We start from the raw sequence: 13,178 nt of genomic DNA, 5'->3' as shown, positions 1-13,178 counted from the left end.
CACTACCTCCTGTGGTAGTAGCCTCCCCTGTGGAAGTCCCCTCGCTCTCCCATCCACTGGTCCCCTGGGCGACCGTTGTCTCTGCCTCGGAGGATCCATGGGCCGCTGCCTCCCCACTTGCTGGTGCCTCAGCTCCCTCACCTGATGTTGATGCTGTACCAGACAAACACAAGAGAACAGGGATGGGGAGACAAAACAGGAGAGACACTTGAAAGTAGCTGAATGCTGATACACAATGGCCAGACATACACCTACCCAGCAGACACACCCAACAGGCAGCACCGTGCGCTAGGCCCATGGCCCTGACTACTGAGCAGTATACTGACCTACACCCATATCCTGAAATTGTATTGGAGCTCAAGTAGGTGAAACCTGACAGGGACACCCCTACACCCTTTGGGGAGCAGACAGTAGCTGGATACCAGTCAAAATCCCTGCTCTAAGCACCATGAGCCCTATCGCACACACACTCATCCTTCCAGGCTGAAGTATGGGCTGTGAGTACTCACCCCCTTGTGACTGCTGTGCAGCCTTCAAGCGCCCATCCAGGTATGGGTACACCACCACCAGGATCCTTCGCATGAGCGGGGTTAGTGCCCGACGGGCACCCCTTCCACATTGGGAGGACTTCCCCAGCTGGGCCTCACTGATCTTTCGCGTCTAGTGCTGCAGGTCCTCCCACCTCTTTCGACAGTGGGTGCTCCGCCGGTTGTAGACCCCCAGGGTCCGCACCTCATTGGCGATGGCCTGTCAATGTGCCCTCTTCTTGTTGGCGCTGACATAGTAGGGTGACACAGAAAAGGAACACAGAGGTCAGGCACCTGCACAATGGCAACAGCTGGCAGATTGTCAGACATAGGACAGACAGTACTCCCAGACATGCAGGACAGTGGCACACAGCATTCCATGCACCAAGCCCCATCCTGACTCACAGCAGCACACATCTGTGCAATCCACTCCACCCATCACTCACACAGTGCCCCCCAAACCCAGACTCACCTGTACCTCTGGCCGGCCGTAGAGTCTGCCGTACAGGGGCAGGACCCCTTCCACCAGTTTCTCCAGTTTTTCCTGGGTAAAGGCTGGGGCCCTTTCCCCTGCACCACGTGGAACATCCATAGCCAGAGGCAGGCCACAGCAGTACACAGAGTGGAGTACTTGTCCGCACAGGATCAGGGAGTCAAGTGATCAAACGATGATGAACGTGTGTATGTTCCGCGGCGGTATGCACCGTCAACGCCGGCGACGATCATGATACGCCAGGATTCCCCATTGGCATCCATGTTATCCAATGAGGGTGTGAACAGCGGTAAACACCGCCGTACGCTGTGACGTCAACAGTTAGCGGTATTCGGTCTCTTCCACAACGAAGTTGCAGAACTACAGTGGGCAGACATTTTGCCATCACCTACGCATCTTGAAATTCATAATACTCACAATGCTGGACCTACTAGCCATATGAAGCACCTAGGCCTCTATCCATTGAGTATATAATCACACATGATTTACTCCGTTCCCTCCTAGTGATGTACGTGTACATCTGTCAGGTTGAAGTTATTGTACAGACACTACTATGAAGAATGCAGTGCATGTATGTAGCAAATATGCCAGTGTATGTGTGCACATCACTCCTTTTTCTTACCCCTCATAGGTACCAACCCTTGTGGCGAGGAAGGGCACCATCAGTGTACAGACCACTTGTGGATATGGGGACCATGGTGCAGCGTCAGATCATAATCACCTACAGACTCACACGTGCAACTATTCAGGACCTATGTGCATTCCTGGATCCTGCACTCCCGGAAATCGTAATCAGCATGCCATTCCAACTGAGGTGCAGTTGCTCTCCGCACTCCATTTCCTGGCCACAGGCTCTTTTCAAGTGACAGTGTGCATGGGTACTGGTTTCTCATAGCCAATGTTCAGCCAGGTACTGACAAGATTTCTGAATGCATTTGTAAGACATCTGCAATCCTATGTGCTATTCCCCCAAAGTGCTGACCTCCCTGCTATCAAGTCTGACTTCTATGCCTTTGCAAACATTCCCCATGTCATAGGTGCCATCGATGGCATCCACATAGCTATCATCGCCCCAAGACTGAGTGAACAGGTGTACAGAAACAGGAAGAACTTTCACTCCATGAACATCCAATTGGTATGTACTGCAGGCCAGTACATATCCGATGTGAATGCCATGTTTCTGGGTTCTGTCCATGATTCATTTGTTTTGAGGAACAGTAGTGTGCCACAGAAGATGGAACAACTACAAGAGGACAGAGGGTGGATCATAGGTAAGTTTGCCTGTCACTAACTGACACATTGCAGAAAACCAGCCTGTCTGACTAAGTACATTGGAATGATGACTCTGTATTGACCATTTCTTTAGGTGATTCTGGCTATCCAAACTTGCATTGGCACCTGACACCAGTGAGGAATCCCAGGACAGAGGCAGGGAGGAAATACAATGAGGCCCATGGACGTACTAGGAGGGTGATAGAACGGACTATAGGTCTCCTTAAGGCTAGATTCCAGTGCCTACATATCGCTGGGGGTTCCTTGGCCTATGGGCCTGATAAGGTGTAAAGAATAGTGGTGGCCTGCAACATGCTGCACAACGTGGCAGTGAGACATTCAATCTCCCTTTTGGAGGTGGAGGGTGCTATAGGTCCTGATCAGTTACCTCAGAGAGGTGAGGAGAGTGATGATGAGGATGAGGAAGGTGAAGATGTCAATTCCAGGAACCAACTGATACAACTCTACTTCCAATAACTGTGTGGGACTTCAGCCTGTAAATGTGGTTAGTGACTGATGCTGTAAGTGTGCCATGTCATCTAGGGGGAATTGGTAATGATCGGCCAGACATGGACCTCTTCAGCATGGTAGTAACAGACAATATATGCATTCCCTCCTTGCCTATTTTGAAACACACATTACCACCACCATGCACAAATTAACAATAAAGATGTTCCCTGCCAGTTGCATCCATACTCCACTTTGTTCAACATTGAAGACAGGGGACAGTGTTACAGGTGAGATATGTTGTTTATTGGTGGAATACAGTGAAATGTGCAATGTACAGTGATGGAAGTCTTAATGGTTGGGTGTCCTCAAAACCGACTTTGTGGCAGGCCTGTTTGATGTCATAGTTGGGTCCTATTTGTATTTTATAACTCTATTTAGCCCTCAACTAAGTGTAGTTGGTGAATGGATGGGATGGTTGCTTGGCAGTAGTAGCAGTGTCAATTGTTGGAGTGGGGTTTGTTCTTTGCTGGGTTTCCAGTGCCATATCTTGGCCTAAGACTACGTTTGGGCGCCTGCTGTGGAGCTTCTTGGGGTGGCAATGTTGGGCCTTGTGATTCCTGGGAGGGTATTTCCTGTGCTGTTTCAGCTGCTTGGGTCATCTGTTGCTGGTTGTCCAGGGCTGTTGTGGGGCCTCTTGTCCGGTGTGGGAGTCTGAGTGTTTGTTGACCAACTGCAGCAGTGCTCCAGCAATGGTGCCCATTGTGGCATTGTGTTCTTTCCACTGCTCCATGGCCTGTTGGTGTTGTTTCAGCTGCATCCTCTGACTTTGCTCCAGGGTGGATACAATCTGTGCCAACCTGTCTTGCTTATGTTGGTAGGCCCCCAATACCTCTGCAATGACGTCCTGGGCTGCTGCATCTATCCGGTGCCATACCCCCTGGCCCACCTGGGCACTTGACCTTGCCCTGGCCCCCTGTGCCTGTGTCCCCTGCGCAGGTCTTGATGTGCCACTAGTACTGGGGCCCTCGTCTTCCTGCATGTTGGGGGTGGGATATTGTGGCCTCTGTAGCTGTGTTCCACCCGTTTGTGCCCTGTGTCCACTGGTGTGGGTACGCCTCCCCTGGCCTGCTGGTCTTGACTGGGTGTTAGGGGTGACAGTGTTTTCCTGGGTGAGGCTCCTGCATGGTGAGCATCCAGGGCTGTGTGAGGGGCCTGCCTGCTCATCAGTGTCCAGGGATCCTTCACCAGTGTCCTGTGATGTGCTTCTGTCTCCCTGGAGTGCTGTGCCACTCCTTGTCCCCTCCATTAGGGTTGCATGGGTGGTGGTGCCTGTTGGGGGACATAGAAATGTATTACAGATGCATGAGGATTTGAGGTGTACTGAACTGTGCAATTTTGTGCTGGTGTGCCTTTCAGTGGCCTTCCAGGGTGCCTTTGTGAGGTGGTCATTGCATTTAGTGGCAGTGGTGGGGTTATATTGTGGTGGTGGTTATTATTCCATTGTGGGTAGGTGCAGGGGTGGGTGGCTGTGCACAGTGGGAGTGATGTGGGCCTGGTAGTGAGTTGTGGGTGATACAGGGTGGTGGATGTGGTGGGTAATGGCTGGGTGGGGTGTGGGTCTAGGTGGGTGTGGGTGGGGTGGGGTGGTGCATGCATTACAGGTATGGTGTATATGGGGTAATTGTAGATGACTTACCCGAGTCCATTCCTCCAGTGAGTCCCTCTGGGTGCAGGATGGCGAGTACCTTCTCCTCCCAGTCTGTGTAGTCGGGTGGTGTTGATGGCGGTCCTTCAACAGTCTTCTGCACTGCGATGTGGTACCTGGATGCCATGGCCCAGACCTTCGCCCGCAGGTCATTCCATCTCTTGCGGATGTCGCCCCTAGTGCGTGGATGGTGTCCCACTGCATTCACCCTGTTCACAATGGTCTGCCACAACTCCATTTTCCGGGCGATGGGTGTGTGCTGCACCTCAGACCCGAATATTTGTGGCTCCAGTTTTAGGATCTCGTCCACCATGGACCTTAGCTCCCTTTCGGTGAAGAGTGAATTTTTTGGGGGGGGCATGGTGAGGGTGGTGGATGGCGTCTGCCTTGGGGACAGGGTTTGGGTGCTCCTGTGTGGGTCGATATGCGTGTCCTGTCTTCTGGCGTTCTCTGTCTGGCTCTGGTCTCTCCGTCTTCTGGTCCTGGTTTCGTTGCAAGGGATTTTGGGGGGGAGTGTTTTGGGGTCTTTTATGGTGTTCTGGATGTGTGTCAGGTGTGTGGGTGTAAAGCCTAGCCAATGTGTGCACTGGTTGCTGTTGGGCCCACTTGCCGCCCATGGTGGTCGCAGCTGCCAATGGTCGTCCGGCCTCCACCGTCCGCCAAGGTGATTTGTGCATCATTATTTGGAGGGAGGGATGTGGGTGTGCTTGGCGGTGGTGGGGTGGGGTGGTCCGGGATTCCCGCTGACAGGGTCCTGGCGGGGAGTGGTGGTCTGGGAATTTTAGGTGGGGTTGGGTTTTTCGATCATTATATGGCGGGTTTCCATTCGACGCTGCCGGCGGGATTCTGTTCACCGCCACCACATCGGTTGGCGGTCTTTCCCGCCATGTTCATAATGACCGCCACAATGTTATTTAAGGTGTATATTCAGTCGGAAAAGGTGTTAATCCCATTATCTACAATGGATAATGCTTTCTGTAAGTTTTTCCGATCTATTTGCCTTAACCGGGCAGCAGCCTCTTGTTGGGAAAGCTTCCATATTTCATTATATGCAGCAAATAAGAAGCGTTTTCTGCATTTTCTTCTGGGGACTAACAGGAAATCCTGTTAATCAGTGTTATTGGACAGGAGACTAAGATGTTCTTTAAAGGCATCTTGTGAGGAGACCTTTATCCATTGCTGGCATAGTTTCCCTACTCTATATGTTGTCCCTGTACTCGAGTGTTCTGAGGACACATAGCGAGGGTCTGGCCTATTAATTCTAAAAAACCAGAGGGGTTAACAAAACGCGTATGGCACCTATTGGTGTCTACAGGCCACAATAACCACCCACCAGGACGTGAAAATGATGTGTTAAATGTACCATTCAGGACCCATTCATTGAGCTGATCTTCGGACGCATTTATATACTTTTGTCATTTGTAAAATTTACCAGGGGTGGGAACGCTGGGCATATTCAGTTCTTTAATATTTTGCTAAGCCTAAAAAACTTTTTTGTTGTACTGTTTCATTTAAAAATAATTTAACAGGAATCATACATGCTCTAAATAAAGCTTCTCTTCCTCTTATTTGCCAATTTTTTATTCCCCACACACTTTTTAAGTCAATTGACTTCAACCAGTACTCATAGCCTTCTATATCCAATCAAAGGAACAAAGGAATAAGAGTAAATCAATTTTGTATCTGTCAATAAAACATGTTGACTTTCCAATTCTGGCAGTTTAACAAAATATGACTCAGCATTCTTGACATTGTGCCCAGAAAAATATGCTTATTTCTCAGTATATGTTTTAGAACTGCCTACTGGTGGAGTTGGGCAATGTTCCCATTGTGTATATTTAAAAATAGCCTTTGGGGGTACTTGCTCTGTGAATGTAATAACGTCAATAGTAATTATAACAGAACACATCTCTATAGTTTCCTTTAAAATGGTACACATCTTCATTTTCAAACACTGACAATATTTTAGATCAGACACTATAACATCAACAGTTTTCACATCTCAATCATCAGAAACCACTCCGGGTGTGATCACATCTGTCATTGAAAATTTAAAGACATATGGTAATTGAATGACCTCAATAGGCCCATGTATATCGAATAATACCCGTGTCCCAAACAATCCCATCGGGAATTGGTATGGCTGTAATGTTCACTAGGGACAAGTCTCTGTGAATTTTGTGTTTTGAAAAATGTGGTTTTAAGACCTCATTCACCAGTTCAACTGTAGAACTTTCAGGAAGAAAATGACCATGCATCAGAAGAAAGAAAACAATGACAAAACCAATCCAAAGGAGAAAGGCAAGAGCAGACAATAAGAACCACAGATAAATCCATGGTCTAATAAGTTACTTATTTTTAAGCCAATGTATCAGCTTACATGCTCTTGACAGCTCTATTGCAGTAGAGGCTGATGAGTCTGAAGAAAAGTCATAATCATCGACGAAATATCCATCATCTGTACAAACAAATGCTGGAGGTGTATTTTGAAGAGGAGAAGCTGCTGAACAGCCCCTCAGTAGTGTATAGTAGGTTACTCCATCTGTTTGTGTAGAATGTGTAGAACATTGCTCCATATTAGCAGAAATCACTGTAGAAGTGGTTGTCAGTGGAACCAATGAAAGCTCATTTTCCACCCTCCCCAAGGTTGGAGAGGTATCAACGTTGCTGTTGAAGACTTGTAGGGGATCATCCTGGTCTGTAGTGGGAGGGATTCAGGCACTACCCAGGAGTCCTCTAGGTCTGCTGTGCAGGACCGGCCACATGGTGTAACTTGACATTGTCAATGGAGACAAAGCAATTTTCTTTAGAGCCAGGCAATGGTGGTAGAATCACAGTTCTGGTACAGTGTATCCCCAGGACTGGAACCGGTGCATGATAAGGACCAAATTCCTTTTTTACAGCAATCTTTTCATGCACTAGATCCCCAAGTTTAGGAATCCAGCCTTTAGATGTTACTGGTACATCCCTGATTCCAGAGGAGGCAGCATTGGCAGAAGCGTTGTCATCACAGAACTGTTTGCAAGACAGTGACACATTAATTTATGTCAGAGGGTATATCCGCTGCATCCATGCCAGGAACATCAAGATCTGGAAAATGCATTTCCCTCGGGACGAAATGGAGACAAGTAATGCAGTTGGACCCCCTAATGAAGCCATGGCGTCCCTGTAAGTCCTTGAGGCAAAAGCAGGGCCCGGTCCGAGTGGAAAGCCGCAACAGCATACGTACTGATAAAACTTGCAAATCTTTAATAACAGTTCGAGCGTCAGCTGAGCGTTGTGGCCAAACCCACAGAAATCTGGAGCATGAGTCGACAGCGACTGGAATATATTTGTATGTACTATCTGGTGTCAAGGGACCACAATGGTCCAAGTACACACATTGTAATGGTTTGTTGGAAATTAGAAAGGGTGTCTGCAGTGGGTGTTTCACAGTGGACTGATTTATTTGCTGGTAAATGTCACAACAAAGGACATACTGCTTGGTCTGCTTGTATAGACCTGGCCACCAATATCATGATTGCAATATTGAAATTGTAGCCACCACCAGCATGGGCAAAAGCAACTCCTTCATGTGCTGCTTTCACTAACGCAGGTCTTAGTTCTTTATTGGGAATTATCATAACTCCCACACCTGATATTGTTATTTGTGCATCAAACAAGCCTGCCATCCGGTAGGAATATTTAGCAGGATATGCTTTAGGAAAAGGCTTGCAGTCAGCCGAAGCTGCCACGGCTGGCAGTGTTTCATCATCCACTTTTAGCTTAGAACAAGTTACTACAGCAACAGAAGCCATAGCTACTGCTGATTTGTCTGCTTCGTCAGCCAGAGTATTGCCTTCAACGTGTATTCCAACACCCTGATGTCCTAGTGTATGTACAACATGGCCCTTTGGATAGCATTTCCTTCAGATCTGCTACTTTACCCCACAGAAGTCTGTTTTTAACGGTTTTCACTTTTGAATCTCTGATTCCATTTTGGCGCCAGTAATACAGATATTTGTTGGAGGACTGGACACAATAGTACAAATCACAGACAATCAACATCATCGTCGCAGAATCAATATGTTCCAGTGCCATCACTAAAGCCTTGACCTCTGCAAGGTGTGCAGTGCAATCTCCTAGAGTCTGCGTGTAAGTATTTTGTGGATGGAACTTGCCATCCTTCATGTACCCACTCACAGCTGCGCAAGCAGCAGAGTATTGATGTTTTGTTCCTATCGCTGGTTGGGCTGAACCATCAGTGTACAAAATGTTATGATATTGTTGAATAGGCAATGTATTTTCTGAAACTGATACTCAAGTTCATATGGTAAGAATTCTTGGGTCTGTAATTTGGGGTCAAAGACATAATCAGTGGCCATCAGAGATGTTGCTCATTGGATCCAACGTGGAGGTAATGCTTTAGCATTAAGAACACTTGCTTTGGTAACAGCCTCTAGGGCTGGAACAGGGGAGACGATAATAATGTGCTTCCCCTGGGCCTTTCTTTAGGGACCACCATCTGGACAGCAGTGAGGATTTTCTCAGTGGGAGCAAAGCGTTGTTCAGCTATGGAATATAAATGTGATCTATATACAAAGGAGACAGCCTCACCCTCATTGAATGTCCCACAGGTGAAACCAATGGCAACAGCAATTACTCTGATGACCAGATGCTTTTTATCGTCCCTTGTATGTAAGTGTTTTGCTTCTAGAATGTCTTTTTGCAAGGCTTTTAGAATGCAAGTGTGTTTGACTGTCCAAAATGTACTACTAAAATCAGGATGTATTAAGTCGTACAATGGTTTAATGTGTTGTGCATAATCTGGAATGTATGTTCTGCCAAAGTTTAAAAAGTCCAACACTGATTGGAGATTTTTTAATTGTATTTGGAGGTTGTAGTTGTGTGCATTTTTCAAAAAATTGGGGCGCCAGGCTCCTGCCTTCATCTGACAATTCGTATCCCGGAAACAGGACACTAAGGAAAGCTATTTTCGTTTTTTTTTTTATTGAATTTATAGCCTATTTCGGCAAATCCTACAACAATTCAGGCTACCCATCTTAAATTTTGCATGAGGTCATCGTCTGTGAAGTAAATGTCATCCACAAATGACAACGCACAGGGCAATGTTGTGTAAAAAAGATGTTACACAAGCTGAGAACAGTCCTGGGGTGTTCTTGTACCCCACTGGGAATCGGCTGAATTTTTTCTGAGAGCCAAGTACTCTAAAATGTATTAGGTCCCTACTTTCAGGTGCTACCTTTTGGCAGAAAAACCTGTTGAATATGTCCAGGGTCGTATTGAATTTTCTGCGCATTATATTGTTCATAAGTGCTGTGCTGTGTGCATTTTGTATAGCAAATGATTTTGTGTGACTATTTAAATGTCTGTAGTCTCATGACTGGTCGGGTTTAGCGACTGGAAATAATGGATTCTTCATGGATGAGTCTAAGGGTTAAATGACACCCTGGTACTCCAATTGGTTGAGGATTTTCCTCACAGGTGCTCCTCTAAGATTCCAGAACTTTGTAGCACCAAAATGTGAGTGAAAAGTGTATTTTAGACCAATGTTTAGGTTTGCAAAGGATACTGGGTGCTAGAACCTGGTGAGAGTCCAACAAGTCACCCCATTCTGAATTTCCCTAAGTTTCTAGTTTTCAAAAATGTATTGGTTTGCTAGGTTTCCCTAGGTGCCAGCTGAGCTAGAGGCCAAAATCCACAGCAAAAAAACAGGTCAGTTTCCATTAGAAAAATGTGATGTGTTAACGCTGTGTTTTGTGGCATTTCCTGTTGTGAGCACTAGGCCCACCCACACAAGTGAGGTACCATTTTTATCAGGAGACTTAAGGGAATGCTAGGTATAAGAATGTTTGTGGCTCCCCTCAGATTTCAGAACTTTCCATCACCGAAATATGATGAAAAAGAGGTTTTTCTTGCACATTTTGAGGTGTCGGCTGAGCTATAGTCCAAAATCAACAGCTAGGCACTTTCCAACAAACACGTCATACATAAATGTAAAAATGTGATGTTGCGTTTTAAAGCGTTTCCTGTCACGGGCACAAGGCCTACCCACACAAGTGAGGTTCCATTTTTATTGGGAGACTTGGGGGACACAGAATAGAAGAACAAGTGTAATTGCTCTTTGTCTTTCTCTACACTTTTTCCTTCCAAATGTAAGACAGTATATAGGAAAGAAGTCTATTTGAGAAATGCTCTGTAATTCACATGCTAGTATGGGGACCCCCGAATTCAGAGTTGTGCAAATAACCACTGCTTCTCAACTCCTTATCTTGTGCCTATTTTGGAAATACAAAGGTGTTCTTGATACCTATTTTTCACTCTTTATATTTTACCAAATAAATTGCTGTATACCTGGTTTATAATGAAAACCCATTGCAAGGTGCAGCTCATTTATTGGCTCTGGGTACCTAGGGTTCTTGATGAACCTGTAAGCCCTATATATCACCACAACCAGAAGTCTCCAGCAGATGTAACAGTATATTGTTTTCAAAAATCTGCCATAGTTAGAAAAGGTTACAGAAGAAAACGTAGACGGAAATAGTTGTTTTTTTCAACTCAATTTTAAAATATTTTTATTTCAGCTGTTACTTTCTGTAAGAAAACCTTGAACGATCTACACAAATGACCCCTTGCTGAATTCAAAATGTTATCCACTTTTCAGAAATGTTTGGCTCCCCAGGCTTTACCATTGGTTCCACGTCAATTTCTGTCACTAACTGGAGGGAGGCTGAAAGCACAAAAAATAGTAAAAATATTTAAAAAGGGGTATGTCCCAGTAAAATACCAAAATTGTGTTTCAAAATGTGGTTTTCTGATTCAAGTCTGCCTGTTCCTGAAAGCTGGGAAGATGGTGATTTTTGCACCGCAAACTCTTTGCTGATGCCATTTGTAGTGGAAAAACACATGCTTTCTTCTGCAACACTTTTTTACAATTTTTCCCCAAAAAATAATTTCTAGCTGTATTTTGGCTAATGTCTTGATCTCCTCCATGGGAACCCACAAACTCTGGGTACCTTTAGAATCCCTAGTTTGTTGGAAAAAAAGGAGGCAAATGTGGCATGGATAGCTGATGTGGACAAAATGTTATGAGGGCCTAGGCGCAAACTACCCTAAATAGCCAAAAAATGGCTCGGCACATGAGGGGGAAAAGGCCTGGCAGCAAAGGGGTTAAAGATGAAGAAAGTAAACTTTGTGGACTCCTTGAATTTAACATTTACCCTGCATATTCCCCATAACTTAAATGGCCTTAGCTTGCTGTGTCATTTAAAGGAAGGTTGCATATGTAATGACGACATGTACATGTTGAGTTGAGCTCAATTTAGTAATGGCAGGCATATGTCTATCTTTCTCACTGATCTCTCTCCAGCTTCCTTTCTCTACAACCATTATGTGTTCACCTCCTACACGCTATAACCTTCACATAATCTCACATTCCATATCCAATAGAACCCCACCATCACTCTCTCCCCTTTTAACAATTAAATTTGAGTCCTATGTATCAGGGATAGGACTCAAGAGAATACACATAATAAATAGCTAAATAACTAAATAAATAACAGATGAAGAGTACATACTATCTAACAGTATGCATAATACAATCAACATAGGTTAAATTGTTACACTCAGAAAATATATGAACATTGTTAATTCATCTACCCCAGAATCTTTCTGTTTTCAGGAAAAAATCTGAATTAATCCAATCCAATAGTCATTAAGTTTTCGAGGAAAAACCATAACTCAACCAGATTGGGTGATAGAGTTGGGAGTGAACCCCATTGATTTTATAGAATACTCAAGTGAAGTTCCATTGCTTAAGTTTTCATCATAAGTACTTTCCTTGATCGCTTGAATTAGAGTTCCACTTTCTATCATTCCACCTCAACTCATAGAAGATGTATGAGATGAAGGATGTCCTTCATTAGTAGTTGGCATAGAAACTGAGTTCTTCTCAATCACATTTGGAATAGGAGAGATTACCTCTTCCTCATCCCACAACCAATTCTTCGTGACAGCTTCCTTCCTTTCCACTTGGTCCCAGGACATTAGATAACTACATCATGACACATGCCACGCCTTATAATCCCTCAATTTGTCTTAACTAGATAAATCTTCCATAATTTGCATAGGTTTATTAAACTTTACTACATCCCTTTCTGATTTTAACCTCCAACTTCACATGGACCTAATCACCTTTACAAAGAGTAACCTATTTCACTCCATACCTCTTATTATAGTAGTATATAAACTCTTGGTGCCTCCAAAAGAGTAGCCTTCACCACTTTGGAGGCCATCTACTCTGAAGTTCTGGACTCATCTAAGCTTTACTATCTTTAGTGAATGGATCTCTCCCTCTCAAAGCTTTAAAAGTGCCATATCCAGTCAAGGTCAAAGTAATCCTGTAGGCCCAAACAAGTTTAGGTAAATCCTTTTCTTATGTTTATCCATCAATGATGGTTCTCTGAATACTTCACACCCTAATGAAGCATTCAACAATACCATTTGCTTTGGTATAACATGTGGAAGTCGTTTTTGGTTCCATGCCATTCCTTACCAGGAAATTCTTTAACTTCTTTGTGGTGAACTGGGGCCCAATATCACTTAAAAGTGATTTGGGGTCTCCTTCTCTTAAGAATACCTCCTCCAGGAAAGAAATAACTTCAGCTGAATCAATTTTAGATTGAATATCAATTTCTGGCCACTTAGAATACATGTTTAGCAGTACAAAAAC

Source organism: Pleurodeles waltl, chromosome 1_2, assembly GCF_031143425.1.
Source record: "Pleurodeles waltl isolate 20211129_DDA chromosome 1_2, aPleWal1.hap1.20221129, whole genome shotgun sequence".
Classification (NCBI taxonomy): Eukaryota; Metazoa; Chordata; class Amphibia; order Caudata; family Salamandridae; genus Pleurodeles; species Pleurodeles waltl.
This window is presented reverse-complemented; position numbering follows the sequence as displayed.